The sequence below is a fragment of the Diceros bicornis genome, chromosome 31 (genome assembly GCF_020826845.1).
Source record: "Diceros bicornis minor isolate mBicDic1 chromosome 31, mDicBic1.mat.cur, whole genome shotgun sequence".
NCBI lineage: Eukaryota > Metazoa > Chordata > Mammalia > Perissodactyla > Rhinocerotidae > Diceros > Diceros bicornis.
Genome location: NC_080770.1, coordinates 40,274,919 through 40,290,857, shown reverse-complemented (window position 1 = coordinate 40,290,857; position 15,939 = coordinate 40,274,919).

Sequence of the window (15,939 nt, the reverse complement as noted above, 5' to 3'; positions counted from 1 at the left end):
TGGCTTGACAAGTGGTGCATCGGTGCACGCCCGGGATCAGTACCTGGGAGTCCCAGGTCGCCGCAACGGAGCGTGCACACTTGACCGCTCCGCCACAGGGCCGGCCCCCATTTGTGCACATTAGTATACAGTAATCACAGCATAGGTGTGGTTTTATATGCTTGTTTTATCATTTATACTTACATAAAGCATTTTTCCATGGTGGTAATATTTTCACAGTTACAGTTTTTAATATTTGTATGATATAGCATCAATTTAATTTATCATAATTAATAATTAATTTAACCATTTTATTATAAAATTACATGAGCATTTCCCTGTTGTCAGGTGGCATACTTCTTTGGAGACGGAGTGCGGTGGCCGTTGGAGATATTATGACATTTATCTTGTGTGCATACGTGACTTTTTCTTTCGTTTGGATTATTGCTCTAGAATAAATCCCAGGAGTGTCAAAGGAGTAGGATATTTTTATTCTTGTCAGTATGTATTGTTAAATTGCTTTCCAGAAGTTTTATCAGTTGATACTGCCAGCAGCAGTGGGTAGAAGTACCACTTGAATTTTGTGGGTGAGGCATCGTGGGGGGGCTTAGCTGGGTCTTTGGCTCTGAGTCTCTCAAAGGCTGCAGTCATCGTAGGGTTCCACTGGGAAGGCTCTGCTTCCAGGAGCACACCGATGGTTGTTGGCAGGATGCAGGGGCCCCAATTCCTTGCTGGTAGTTGTCCAGCAAATGGTTGCTGGCCAAGCCTTCCTCGGTTCCTTGCCATGTAGGCTTCTCCATGTGGCAGCTCCCAACATGGCAGCTGGCTTCGTCAGAGTGACCAAATCAGAGGGTAAGACGGAGTGCCAGTGAGACAGAAGCCAGTGTCCTCTCATTTAATCTGGGCAGTGACCTCACCTTCACTTTTGCTGGCCTTCTGCTTGTGAGAAGCAAGTCACTAGGTCCAGCCCCCACACAAGGGTGGGGAGTACACGTGGGTGTGAACAGCAGGAGACAGGGCTCACTAGGGGCCATTATAGAAGTAGCCTGCCACAACCATGATCTTGACTGTGGCCTGAGCCTCCCTCTGTCAGTGACAACAGTGATTTCTTTCCAGTGGCCCTTGCCAGAGCACAGTTAGGTAAAGAAGCTCTCTGCGAGCCAGGCAGCAGAGGCCAGGCCCCAGCTCTGCCAGCCTCGCTCACCTAGGTGTACACTTTCTGGGTCAGTAAACCCCTCTTTTCCTTTTGAGTCAACTTAGGGACCGTTGGTGTGCCGCGGTCTTCACCAAAGCACTTAGAATCTGTCTTTCCAAAGTTATCCCTCAGCAGAGGCACCAAGATCAAATCCTGCTGGAAAGCTAAGTTGGCCACACTTCGTCCTCCAGACCGCTGACCCTCCCATCTTTCACTCTCAGCAGAAGAACCTGCCTCCTGTTTCATAGGGGAAACAGATGCCGTCAGCTGAGAAAGCCCTCAGTTTCCCACTCGGACTCCTGCACACTTGCCTCTACCTGTCCCCGCCCTGGGTCCCTTCCCTTTATAGTGGTGGGGGAAGCGTGTCTCTTCCTGCTGAAGCTGATGATTCTCTCTGTGCCCTGGATCCCTTCTCCCCCCGTTCCTCAGAAGCCTCACTCCATCTGCTGGGCCTTCTTCCCCACAACTTCAGCCTCTCCCTCTCTACTCGTCCCTCGCCATCAGTCTTGACACCTGACTCAGGTGTCTTCCATCTTAAGAGGCCCTGTGTGGAGCCCTCCACATCCTCCCATTCCCCCAAGTCCCACCTCTTCGCTTCACCTCCTGCCTCCCCTTCTAGGCGAGAGTTCTCAGGAGCTGCATTGACTTACTGTCCCCATTTCTTCGTCTCCTTCTCATTCCTCTGTCCGTTCCACTCAGCTTCCACACTGATCAGTTTGCTGAATGGCTCTTGCTAGGGTTACGGTGACCTCCATGTTGCTGAAAACAATAATAAAGAACCTGGAGACCATTGTCCAATCTTTCCCTTTCTTGATCTCTCAGCAGCGTTTGACATTGGCCGTGACGTGCTGAGCATCTTGGTGAAGAGCGGTCTTCCTTTCGCCCCTGTGACTGGGCTCTCCGAGGGCTCTCTTCGTTTCTCGTTCCTTCTGGACTCATTTCCTGGCTCTCCTCCTGGGCCAGGCCCTCCCATGTCGGAGGTCCCCGAGGCGGGACTGTGCTCTCCTCCTTTCCTCTGCCTTCTCCTTCAGAAGGTCTCACCCTCACCGTGGTTGCAGTCACCGTCTGTGTGCTCAGGACTCTCCAGCTGGCTGGTGAGGCCAAGCCTGCTGTTCGGAGGTGCGAACATCTCTCAGTGCCACTTGACGTTTTCCCCTGGCCGTCTCTAAGCACTGTGAGTTCAGTGGGTCCAAAAGTGAACCCCTGCTCGTCACCCCCCCCCCGCTCCTTCTCCACTGTTTGCCACGTCCACTCACGTTCCCCTCTAGGAATCATGTCCCTTCCCTACTTAGAACCCTTACCGTCTCCCCATTGTGCTTAGAATAAAGACCAGACCCTTCCGTGGTCTACAGCATCCTGCATGACCTGCCCTCCCTGCTCCCCACTGGCGTCTTGCAAATATTCCCCCTCGTCCCCTGGCTTCATCCACTCGGCCCTTGTTTAAACTCCCTCAGTGGGCCATGGCCCTTCCCTCCCTGTGCAGGTGCTGTCTCCCCTACGTGGAATACCGTGCTCTCCCCTCCCCTCCACACTCCTACTCATCCCTCAGACTACGTGGATAGAGTGAAGCCTCCCGACCGCTCCTGCCCATGAACTACATCAGGCTCCCTGACGTTCCCTCACGGAGGCCCCTGTCCTGCCATCCTTGCAGTCAGCACAGATTAACTGGGTGTTAATTTTGGCTGACCTCTGCCTCCTCCACTAGACTGAACTCAGAGAGAGGGACCGGGTCTCTTCCTTCCCCTCATGTTCCCATCACCAGTTAGATGTTTAGCTTATGTTTACTGTTTGGGACATATTTGTGGGGTGAATGAATGACCTGGCACTTATCTGCTCTTTCCGTTCACCAGAATCCTTCCAAGTTCTCACAAGTTTGTCTTCCTAACAGTATGGACCCTTCCTGTGACTCGGGTGAATGTCCCCCGATACTTGCCCTTCTCAGGAGTGGGGACGGTTAAGCATGTGGCGTGTAGGGGCACAGGCTGTGCTGTATGAAATGGTGAGAGCCTCTTGCAGGCAGGTCATTGGCAAGGTGTAGAGGGGTCGATGGCGAAGGGTCGGTGTCTGTTGGATTCACAGGCACAGACCTCAGCCTGAGGGAGGGAACGTGGCTGTGGGAAGACCTAGTTAGAGTGAGTTCAGTTAATAGAGGGTGAGGGTGACGTTCCTGACAGAACGATAGTAGCCCTGGTTTCTCTGTAGACAAATAACTAGCCCAGAGCTTAGTAATTCTGTAGTAAACCTCTGGAGTGGAGAAGGAACTGCTTTCTCCCCTCCTGTCGCCTGGGCCAGAGACTCTGGCCCTGCCTTCTCCAGAGAGGCTGCACCAAGAAACAGAGACAGAGGGAGAAGAGCCTTAGGGTTTCGACGCTGAGGTCCATGCCCCTGGGATGAAACATCTGGCACCACTGATGAGTATTCCACTTTTTATAAGCAAAACATCATTTCTGAGAGTTTTCAGCATCTGGCCAGAAGTTGTTTTATATTTGGCTTGCTCTCCTGGTCAGTGTGAAACTTAGAGCTGTTAGTAGGGGGATAACTGCCCTTCTGAGGCTCTCCTGTGTTCACATGGGGTTTCTGGGTGATTTGTTGACTAGGCCCCTCCAGGTTGCCCTCCAGGTGTGGGAAGTTTGTATTCTGAGCTTGGTTTGTTTGCTTGACATACGCCAAGAGTAAGAATTTAAAAGAGGAGAAAAGAAACTGATTCTTTTCCAAGTGTCATTAACGTGATTTTGCCAACCAAGGAGGAGAAAACAATCCCTGTGTATCGAAAGCATCCGAGCGGTGCAGTTTGAATTCCTGGTGAGGAGAGCTGCACTTGGTTTGACTTACTGACCGCTGTTTTTACTGTCATGTAGAAGGACATGTTTTTGTCTGAGGCTACGGAATTCTTGGCAACGGAACAAACCTAGTGGAAACCGCTCTTCCGGAAATGATTCCACCCACTCTCTTCAGCTTGATGGAGTTCAACCCAGAAGTCCAGGTTTCCTGCATTTGCTGTGGACTCAGCCACTTTGCTCCCCTTACCAGTAAGTGGCGAAGCCTGTGTGGCCCCAGTGACGGGCCGAGCTGCACTCTCTTGGGTTCACCCTAAGCCGTGGGCAGCTTTCAGTGTCCATCCATCCAGTGGAGGGGCGCCCCGCGTGGATAATTACAGTGAGCAGCTCATCCAGATGTTGTTTGGCTTGAAGTTGTATAATGTGTGTCTTTTTTCATCCTGGAGTTTTGTTTTTGGTTCCTTTGGTTTGTGGTTGGGCTCATGTGAAAGTGAATTTTCTCAAGAGGATGCCAGTCGGTGGTAGGAGGTGGACCCTCGAGAATGTCAGGGTGCTGGGGAACCCAGCAGAGGTTTGATGAATCCCCGGGAGAGCCATCGGGAAATGAAAGTGTGGGGCTCATCCCGCTCCTGGCCAAGCCCAAACCCTGACCCAACCCAGGAATGAGGGACGGCAGGACGCTGATTTGTCAGATACCCTGGGGTTTTGTGGAGGGAAATATGCCCCATTTCTCCAAAGTGCCAGGACAGAATGATCAAAGCCAAGGCTGGAATGGAGCTGTTCTTGAAGGTTTGCCCAGTTACAAAGCCGTCAGACACCCAAGTGCCTCCCGCCCTCGGATGTGCGCTTTCCTTGATTGCCTCTCCCGTTCCACCACAGTAACTGTCAGGTCAGTCTGCTGCTCTTTAGTTGACCTGACTGGTAAGACTGAAGAAAATTAATTTCATTTTGTGGGGATCCTCACGTAAATTCGCTATTTCCTTGCACCTAAGAATGTTAATTTGTAAATCTCAATTACTCATCTCTGGTGAGTCATTGTTTTCTATTTAGGCGTCTGGGCCGGGACAGAGTGGGGTCATCCTCGTTAGTGTTCTCTGGCCCTACGCTACTGTGAGGACTATCCAGAGGCCCCCCCGACCCAGAGTCCTGACTGCCCTTCAGTTGTCGTCTGAGGTTCAGATCTCAGGCCTGTAACACACACGGGCTGTGGCGTGGACTGTGGGGGGGTGACTGTGTGCACAGCACCCTCGGTCGCAGTGATGACCGGGGTAGTCCCTCAGCACCGTCACTCGGAGTCAGCACTTCCATATGCTAATGTCTTGAGGATGCCAGACTCTTCTAAAGCTATTTTGATTTAAAAACTAAGAGTCATTATGGACTCAATCTGGAGGTATCAATGATCTATGGCTTAAACTGTGCAGAGTCACATCCTTGGAAATCCATATGAAATGTGCAAAATATTCAACTAGAGTACACTGTTTTCTGTTTGCTGTCATGCCATGTGGACGTTTTGGGTCACACCGAAATGAAATCCGCTTCTAGATTTCCCCCGAGACCCCACAGCCACCCTCCAGGTGCCGTGACTGTCCTAAGTAGAGGGAGCATCAGAGCTTGGGTATTTCTCCTTCTGTGCCCAGCGTTTGCATGTGGTCAGCTGGGAGTTGGACTTGGTTGGTTTCCCCTGAGATCTGCTAACCTTTTGGGGGCCAGACTGAATTGTTCTATTAAACACGTAAAATCTGAGGGTGGAGTCCCCAGGGTGGTGGTCAGACCAGAGGGGCTCTGATGGATGGGAACAAAAGGATTCCTTATTAATCAGCCAGATTATTTTAGTCCTGGCTTCTCCATGTCTTGTCTACTTCTTCTGCTTCTCAGGTGGAGGTGGCAAAATGGGGCCTCTGTGCCAAGGAGTGCCCAGAGCTGATGTGGACAGAAGTGGGGTCTGAAGGCTGGGTAGCAGGAGGCTGCCCCACCAGGTCTGGGGTCCCGTCCAGAGGTGGGCATTCCCGAGCCCAGTCTAGATTTGTTCTCCTGGACTGTCCTCTAGAGCACTTAGTCCGTTCTTGTCCCTCGTGGCACTTTTTACAGTTTGTAAACACGTATATATTGGTTTGATCGTTTGTTTCTTTCTAACTGTTTGACTAGCTCTTGTCCCATGAGGACAGGAACCGTACGTGTTCACTCACTGTCGTGTCCCAGCTCCCAGCACACAGACATCGACCCGGCCCAAAGAGGTGCCCAGTCACCCTGTGTCCCTTGACCAAATGCTCCCGAGATGTGGAAACCCAGACAAGGGATGACAGATGGAGGTCTCCCTCTATTAGGGCATGACCAGGACTGGAGGGTGCTCAGACTTCAGGACGTGTGGAGGGCAGGGTGTGGTCGGATGTGACTGTGGGTGAGGGGTGTGCATAAGGGACGAGCAGAGTGGGCCATGACTGTGGGTGAGGGGCGTGCATATGGGGCGAGCAGAGTGGGCCGTGTCCAGGAGCCTCCTGGGCCTACAGCTCTGTGCATGTACTCTTCTCCATGCGACGGACACACCGTCATTCTGGGCTTGCACATGTCTTTGGTTTGGGGATAGTATACCTTTCCCTTCAAAAGGAGGCATTAATGCCTGGTAGAAATTGAAGTTTAACATTGGGCTCTGTTTGTACCTGGTTCTAGAAAGCGTATTCTCATGACCCTTCCTCTTCTTGGTGACTTGCCTCTGGCCTAGCCCAGCCAAGCCACCCTTTTCCTTTCTGTGCAGACAAAGGAGAGCTGTTTGTGTGAGGCAAGAACATCCGAGGGTGCCTGGGAATCGGTTGCCTGGAAGACCGGTATTTGCCATGGAGCGTAAGGCTGGACTGGACGGGCGTGAGTGCGTGCCCACAGAGCAGACTACCTGATGTGGCAGCAGCGTCCAGTGTGCGGCTGGGCCAGGACCAGTTCCCTGGGCACTGCTTCCCCTCCCAGGTCCCAGCTGGCCTCCTCCTGCCCCAGCGCACCCTCTGCCAGGGCATCAGGAGAGACCGCGTAGTGGTGAGGAGCCAGAGCGAGCGCCCAGCAGCAGCTTCTCAGGCTGCAGGCTCCCTGGCGCTGCGCTCCTTCCTGGGGCTGTGAGTGAGCAGCCTGTGCAAGCAGGGGGCAGCCTGACCAAGGGTTCCAGTCCCCCTGTGCCCTGGAAGAGGCCCTGTCAGAGGCTGTCCACGGGCACGTGGAGCAGAGAAACAGAGGCCCCCCGGGGCCTCAGAGAGGCAGAAGCTACAGGCCAGGCTCCACAAGGCCCAGAGGGTCTCCCAAGGGGGAAAGATTTGAAATGACAAAGCTGGCGTGCCAGGAGCTGTTTGCAGAGGCCCGTTTGGAGGAATGTTTTACATGCATTTAAAAGAAAGCAGGATATTTAATATTTAGAGTGCCTTACCACAGCCACCAAAGTGAAAAATAATGTTTTTCATACCGGGGAGAATGCAATTAGACCAAAAGGCTCATTTCAGTGTTAAAGTGTTCTTTCTTAAATTGTAGTTTATATTACTGTTTACTAAATCAGTTGTTCTAAACAAAGCTATTGATGTTTTTGAACACGGAACATACGTACTTGGTACAAAGTGTCTTATGAAAACTAAGTCTCCCGTCTCTTGTCCCAGAGGCACCACCGGTTCTGGTTCTCATGTTGCCTCCAGAGACAGACTGCGGAGAGAGCGTGTGTGTGCCTGCGCGCGACCGTATGCACGCACAGGCCTAAGTATTTCCTTTGAAGGCTGGATTCTAATAATGTCTTTTGAAATTGTGAAAAGCATTTTTAAAAAACACTTGTAAAAATGCAAAAAAAAATGTATAATTTAAATACAATAAGGATTTATCTTTCAAAAACCCACTGCAGAGTGTTTCGAGGCACTTTGGTGTTTCAGGGGCTGTTTCCATCGGGCCTTCCCTCTGCCGCTGGCTCTGTTGGTTCCCTGTGACCTCGGCAGGCCCACAGACACAGAAACTGTTTCCACCATTAGCTTCGTTGCTATAATTTATCCTTTTTTTCCCTGCGAAAAGTCTGTCTGCAGGCTCCGGGCTCCTGTCAGTTCAGCGAGTGTGTGAGGACACCCTCAATGCAGTGACCATGGGCCACTCCGACGTGTCTTCTGGCTGTCCTGACTTCTTACACTCAGGCTCTGTCCTTCTGCATGTATTGGGGTCTGTAGAGGAGGCCAGTGCACAGCCCGAGTGGCAGGTGTGGCCTGAGAAGGTGGAGGGACTCTCATCACACGGTGGCCACCATTATCTCCCTCAGTGGATAGCCGTTCCCAGGGGCATAGGTCTCAGTCTTCTGTTCCCTGAGCACCCGCCAGGTGTACATGCTGCCAGTCCATGATGATTTCTGGCGGGGACGGGGGTCTCTTGCTGGCACACAGACCCTGACATCAGTGAATCCAAAACACTTGGCCTGCCATTCTCGTCAGGTCCACCCCTGACTCACTCAGGAGAGTCTTGTCCTGATCATGCTTGTTTCTTGAATATGTGGTTGGCTCGCATTTTCACGAGGTCAGGAAACACCTACTGTGCACTCACTGTGTTCATGTGACACAGTCAGACGCTGAGAACCACGCGGCAGGAAGAGTGCTCTGACTTGGCACAGCGGGTGACAATCTCGCTGAGCACCTGGCACAGGGTAGACACTCGGGCTGCGTTTCTGAAGATCCACACTGTTCTCTCTCCTCATGGGCAGCCCTGGTCAGGTCCCAGCACCTCCTGACCAGCAGCAGAGTTACTCACAACTCTGAGGGCCGTTCTCCCCGCAGGGGCAGCATGGGAGCTGCTCATTGCCTCGGCCTAACCATGCAGCCTGACCTTCCCAGAGACCACTTCAGATGGCCTTGGGGGTGGCCCCCAGCACTGGGGTGGCTCTGTGAGGTCTCCATTCTCCTGGGGCCTGCCCTGCCCCAGGATTGAGCCCCAGGAATGTATCCCCTCCACAAAGGACCCCACACTTGCCTTTCTCTCTCCCAGGGTGCATCACCCAGCTACCCTCAGACGCTCATGTTGTGGTGACCAAGAAACCCAGCCTTTCTTCCACACCAACCTTGATATTTCACACGGAACAGCCCAGATTAAGCTTGAGCTGGAGACAGTGCTTGGAGTCCCTCTTGCTGTGATTTTCTCAGGGCCACACTGAGGGCATGCTGAGCAGTCAAGTTTAAAAGGAAAAATCCCGAGAGTGCGGTCACCTTCTTGAACCAGGAGTCCATTGTCTTGCTAGGGAGGCAAACATGTGGGATGTAGCTGGTGTGGGGGCTGCCCATGAGGAGCAGAGAGACTTGGTCTTGCTGTCGCTCTGGTAGGGTGGTGCCAGCTGAATTGCCAGAGAAGAGCACAGGAATCTGTGCCCATCAGAAAAATGGCCCTTGTGAGTCCACCCTCAGAGACGGAAACTGAACAGGCTCAGGCTCATGACCGAAAGCTGTTCCACAGCTAAGTCATCCACCCTCATTACAGCGGGAGAACACTGAAGATGAAGCAAAGGCCTGATTGGGTCCCTGTTCCTGTCTGACTGTACGCCAGGAGCTGCCAGGTGCAGGGGATGCAGTGGTGAGAAGGACGCGTTCATTCCAGCTGGCGCATCTGGGTGCAGGCTGCCTCTAATGAGTCTGGCCTCAAACTAGGGAATCAAGATGAGGCCGCCTGCTCTGGGGGCCATGTTCATGAGGGGATTCCTTTGGGCAGATTCAACCCTTTACCCTGGGCCTCACAACCTTGCCTGTATGATAGAATCATCTGGGAGGTTACTGATTGATTGTTTTGATGTATGCGAATGATCCAAAATAAATAAAACGCTGGGCCAATGTAAAACTCGTACATGAAGTTCTGGCATTATTCATAATAGCCAAAAAGTGGAACCACCCAAATGTCCACCAACTGTTGAATTCGGTACAAGTGTCTGTGTGAACGTGTTCTCAGTTTTCTCAAGTGTATACCTAAGAAGTGGGATCACTGGTGCCTTCATTTAATTTTTTAAGTTTGGACACTTACCACATATTTCATGACACGCTCGGTGATCTTGAGTCCAAGACACGGAGTATTAATTGCCCTGAAAACAACGCGGGCTGTTCCCTATAGGCTCCTCAGAGGCTCTGCCTGCTCTCCGAGGTTCTCCCGGGACAACAGGACCCTCCCGGTGTCCCAAGCTCATCAGGGTGGGAGATGGGCCTGGGTCTCGCTGATGCTGCAGAGCTTCCCGCTGGATCAGATCAGGTCCAGAGCTCCTGGAAAAACAGCTCAAATGAGATGCTCCCCCACCAACATTTGCGAGGTGGGAGCTCCCGGTTCTTGCCTCCGTCCTCCTCCTTCTTCTCTGTGCTGCCTCCACCATGTTGATAGGGACTTCCTCTAACCCTCAAGAGTGTCAGAATAACTCATATTCTTTCTTGGCCATCCTTCACGCCCAGCATCCATTCCTGTTGCTTTTTCTACCACATCGATATTTTTAAAACATTGACATGTGAGTCACATGACGTAGGACCATTTTAAAGTGTACAATTAAGTGGTTTTAGCGTATTGTCTATGTGGTGCAACCACCCCCACGATCTCATCCCGCACATTCCCTTTGGAGAGCTCGTTTTGACCATCATGAGCCCCCTGCCCCCCCAGAGGAATGTCACATGATAAACCCGGGGGGCCATGTGACCACAGTTGCTGCTGTTCTGTGGCCCAGTTCTTTACATTACCTTTTAAGAGAGGGTGGGGGACGTTTTACACCGATATTTTATCCAAGAGAAACTGAATCAGACTCTTGGGGGTGGAGTCCTGGCATGGGTAACCCCCGTGGGGGTCTGAATGTGAGCAGTGGTGAGAACCTGCCACAAGCAGCCAGAGCTGCTCCAGGAGGAATTATGCCCTGGTTAGGCGAGAGGCACAGTCATGGTTCTGAGGGCTGGCTGGACATCTGCTGGTCCCCTGATACTCCAATGCGCCCACCACCCCAACTCTGCACAGGGACGACTCTAGAACCAGCCAGGGGCCTCCTCCTGAGAACTGAGACCAGGACCCTGGCAGTCCCCCTTTCCTGCTCCTATCAGCCCTCTTCATAACCAAGACTCCCACTCAGATGCTAAGTTGGGTCCCCTGCGTGGAAGTCCTCAGTGGCTCCCCATGGCCTATAGGAGGGTGAGGCCCCTGGCGGACCTGAGCACCCACTTTGCATTTCAGCCTCATCCCCTACCTGCCGCATCAACTCCTCCCTCCCCCGCCGCACTCCTCCATTCCAGCCAAGGTTCCCTCTGGCCCTCTGCGCCTTTGCTCCTCCCTCTGATGGGTCCCCATCTTACCAAGCTCAACCCTAATGTCCTGGCTTCTTGTTCTGCCCCCTACTACTGGACAGTGGTCATTCCCTCCCCCTGGGCACAGCACACCCTTGTGGTCTAGCCTGGCCTTGCACTCTTTGGACTAGCTCCTTTCCCTGTCTTCTCACCTCCTAGAGAGACGCATGTCCAGGGGCCACAGGCTGTTCCTCGGGGTCCCCAGCACCTGGCACAAGGTCCAGCACCGCCCAAGTGACAGTGACTGTGAGTGAGTGGTGGGAATGGGAGATCGGGCCCTGGAGTTCTTTGTAACTTTTGAGATTTTGGGGGAAATCAAGAGTCCCCGTGGATGTCCCAGCTCCAATGGGGTCTCTGAAGGAATGAGGGGGGCGTAGTCTGAAGACCCCAGAAGGGAAAGCATTCACAGCATCCAGAACTTTCTTGGGCTCAGGGTGGTGAGTGAGCTTCATCTTCATTGTCACTCCCTTCAATCCCCAGGTCCACTTTTCCTGCGAGCAGGGGTGAGACAGGTGGGAATGGAGGTTGGTGGGGTTCAGTGCAGGCTCAGGTCTTCAGCACTGCCTTGGTCACACTGGCCCTCTATGGAAAACGTCAGAGAGGGGCAGTGAAGGGTGTCCAAGGTCCAAGACCTCTGTCCTGCTTGGGCATCCTGCGTGCCTACCTGTCAAAAGGGCAGGAACCAAATGCCAGAGCCCTGTGTTAGGGACGCTGGGCACGGAGCCCTCCCTCGTGCCCCCAGGGTATCTTGTAGGGAGGCGTCAGCTCCTGGGCTTCTAGCACCGAGGACCTTCCTGGTGGTGTGACATCCACAGCACGGCTCCAGGCTTGGGCCAGAGGCCCTGTGGCCCGGAATCCAGCCCCGTATCCTCCCCATGCACCAGCAAGGCCCTGTCCTGCTCCGCAGGCCCCCTCACCCCCAGGCCTGCCTCTGCCAGAGTTTTGGGAGGAATGATGGGCACAGTAGCCGGTCTCCAAGATGACCCCAGTGACCTTGGCCTCTTGGTTTCACACCCTTGTGTGTTCTCCTCCTGTGTCAAATCAGAGCAGGGCTGTATGGTGACAGAGTATGGTGGAGGCAGAGGCGTGTGAATTCTGAGGCTCAGGGCCAAAAAACCATTTTGGTTCCTACACTGGCCCTTGAATCCCTTGTCCTGGGGGAATCTGGGCACCGTATTGTGAGGACACTCAAGCAGCCCCATGGGGAGACCCATGTGGAGAGGAACAGGCTCCCTGCCAACAGCTGAGCCCAACTTGCCAGCCCTGTGAATAAACCACCTGGGAAGTAGATCCTCCAGTCCCAGCCAGGACTTCAGATGATTGCAGCCTCCCGAGGGACCCTGAGTGGACTGCTCAAACTGCTCCCGAATTCCTAACCCACAGAAACGGTGACACGTAAACAATCATTTTAATCCATTGCGTTTGGGGCAACTCGTTACCCTGCATCAGGTAACTAATAAAGCCCCTCTTGCTCTGGGGATGTGTCCTCTCTCAGCCGCTGAGTGTGGACGGGGAGGCTGTTCTGCCTTCCTCCCAACCCCTGGCCATGTTCCCCGACCATGGAATGGAGAAGGAAAGAGATGAGGTGTGGCCCTGGAGCAGCACAAAATCAGATGCCCTCAGCCAACATATTTTTCTCCATTTTAATTAACACTTTACAAAGTACAAAATACATTGTATTTTGGGGGGAACAGTTGGTATTTGTTTCTCTCCATCACACAGTACGTGAATCTTGAGGGTCTTGTGTTTCTTCAAGAAAGAAAGAAATCGTGAGTGTCCCCACCAGGGTGTAAGGCTGCCCAGTTCTCCCCTCTCCAGACTTTGGGACAGATGTAAGTGCCACTGCTACTGCTGGTGACCTTGGGCAGGCCGGGTGAGGGCCAGACCCCCGAAGACGAGGTCCTGAGCAGGGCAAGGCCCCCCAGAATACCGTTGTACCCCCAACATCCACTCACCCCATCTCAGGGTGACGGAAATGATCTTTGCATAGAGGAGGAGGTTGGCTTGAGATTTTGTTTGTTACCGCCTGACCCCAGCTTTGGAGCTTACCCTGCCCAGCACTCTGGAACATTTCCTGAATAGGTAAACTGAGGTAGGGAACAGGGAAATTCATTGGGCTTAGCCTGTGACTTGGGACATGAGTTTGGCCTATTTTTCATCCCCCCTTCCCGCCCCATCTCCAACTTGCTGGACCCTCTTCAGGGACGAGCCCCAGTAGGCGAGGGGGCACCAGCACCCAAAACCTCTCCCTGTGAACAGTATCCTAAGGACTGGATGCTTCTGAAGAGCCAGCTCAGCAGGTCTAGCCCCTTTGGGCTGCATGGACTGCCAGGCCTCGCGCTGCACAGCAGAGCCCCTGCTGGAGACACCTCTGCCCCCTCCACAGAGCAGATTTACACAGTCAAGTGGGCTGGGGCAGTCCTGCATGCAAGGCCTGCCACACCACCATCAGCTCCACATGTGGCCCCCGGATAAGAATGCTACTGAGGCCTCAAAATACGGGATGAGCCAATCCCTCAGCTAGGATTTGGGCTCTGCACACGTGTGCTGGCACACACCCTATTGTGGATGACACAGCACATGCTCACACTTACATGTGTGTGTATGAACACACGTTTGCCGTGTACAGAACACTGTCCTGCCCCCAGGGCAAGGTCCACCTTGCACTCCTGACTCTCACAGCCTCCCACCTCCTTGAAGCAAGAGCCACAAACTCCCTCACCACCAGGCTGCCCACAGACGCCAGGGGCCGGGCCGCAGGCTCCTACCTCCCATCCAGCCGCTCCTGGTGCCGCCTGCCTCAAGGCCAGAGGCTGCCTCAGCCACCAGCTCCTGCCTTTACCTTCCCAAGAGAGCAGGCGTCATAAGAGGGGTGGACATCAAAGCTGAAGGTATGGAAAGGGGACGAGAGACAGTTAAGCTTGTACTTTTGCTGCCTCTAATTTGAAAAAGAAAGAAAGAAAAGAGCCAGATGAGCTCTGAGAGGTAGGGAAAGGTCTCTCCTACAGCAGGGCTCCACTCCCCTCAGGACAGCCCCGCCACTCTTCCCAAGCCTGCCCTCTGCTGGGCCGACCACCGTCCACCACTCTAGTTTCTCCCCTCCCAGGAGGCCTCTGTGAATGGAGGGCTGCTGCCCCTCCCTCAGCACAGTATCCAGGAACCTGAAAGGCCAAAGCTCATGTCTTTCCACTGCTGGGAGACTCCATCATCCTCCCCCAGGCTCCTCTCACTAAGCCAATCACCAACTCCATTTCTCAGTGGATGTGACAGCAGTGACTGGCTGCTCCCTGCCCTGGCTTACAGTGGGCACACATATATTGGGGGTATTTTCTTCCTAACCCTGCCCAGTGTTCACTCAGAGAGTGGCATCAAAAATTTCTCAGTCCCAGGACTGGAGTGCTCTGTTCTCATATGGGAGCTCCTCAAGGTTCCCTCTCTTAGCCGGGGCCGGCAAGGGCCCTAGTTGTCCCCACCTCCAGATCCAGAGGCTCAGAGAGGTGGCCCAGGGTAGCTGTGAGACTCCTAAAACTCTTCCTGGGAAATACTGCCAGGAGGGGCTGGTGGTGGGTGAACAGGTTCATATTCGATGATCAGGCAACTGGTGCCTTGGCATGGGGTGGGGTCCTGTCCCTTCCTATCTCCCCAGAGCCTTCTCTCCTGACCTCCATAGCCTCCTCTGTCACCACAAAGGGCCAGGCTCCACCAGAGCGTGCATCATCTTCTGGACACCACACTGGTCTCTGAGGCCATGCTGACTGGTGGGGGAGGTCACAGTGGGCGGCTCTGAGTCACCTGGCTCCCTCCCTTCCCTCCAGGGGTCTATGGCTTGGGGTTGGTGGGAGGGGGAGAATGCTGGTTCTTGGGGGGCTCTGGACCCTCTGAATCTTTGGGAGTAGAGTTCTGCACATCTCTCCATCTTGGATGAGTACTCTGGGCTGAGGGCAGTGGCATGGGTAACACCTCTTGGGGGCTTTGGAGACCCCCATGGAGGAAGGAGGTGCAGAGTTGGCACTGTCCATCTCTCTCCTGGGTCAGGACTGAGGTCTGAGGGAGAAAGATGTTTCTTGGGAACCAGGGGAACCAATGCCAAAGGTTGAGCGAGGTCAGATTTTTCTACTTGGTGGAGGAGGGAAAGGGGTGGTCAGGGCTCCCCCTGCCCCTCACTCTCCTCTCCTGGAGCTCTCACCACTCTGGATGGGGCAGGGAGGAGCGAGGGTGGTGTAGAGGGTTTGAGCTTTTCTCACCAGGGGGAGGCACGGAGGCAAAGACACACACGGGAGTCCAGGTGGTGGATCTGAGTGCCCGCTCACCCTGCCTTTTGGCAGCCTGGCCCAGGAGCCCCATTTCCCTCCTGTGCCACCTGCCTCCCCAGTCAGTGCCCAGAGATCCTCAGCCCCCACGGGGCATCATCCTCAGGTCTCCCTGAGCCATTGGCTGCCCTTAGCACCCACCTTCGCCTTCAGCCGTTGGGAAATGTGGCCCCCAGCTCTTCTGCTGGGGCATGGGGTCAAGGATCATGCAAGACTGCAGTGCCCAGCATGGGTTTTCTCTGAACTTTTCTCTGCATGACTGGCCTCTATTTTCAGGTGTGGATTTCTGGTGCTCATCACCCCTGGTACCCCCAGGGACTGCCCTCTTTTATGTCACACAGTGGACGTGAGCTCCACGTGAGCAGGGACCACATCAGGTTGTGCTCCCT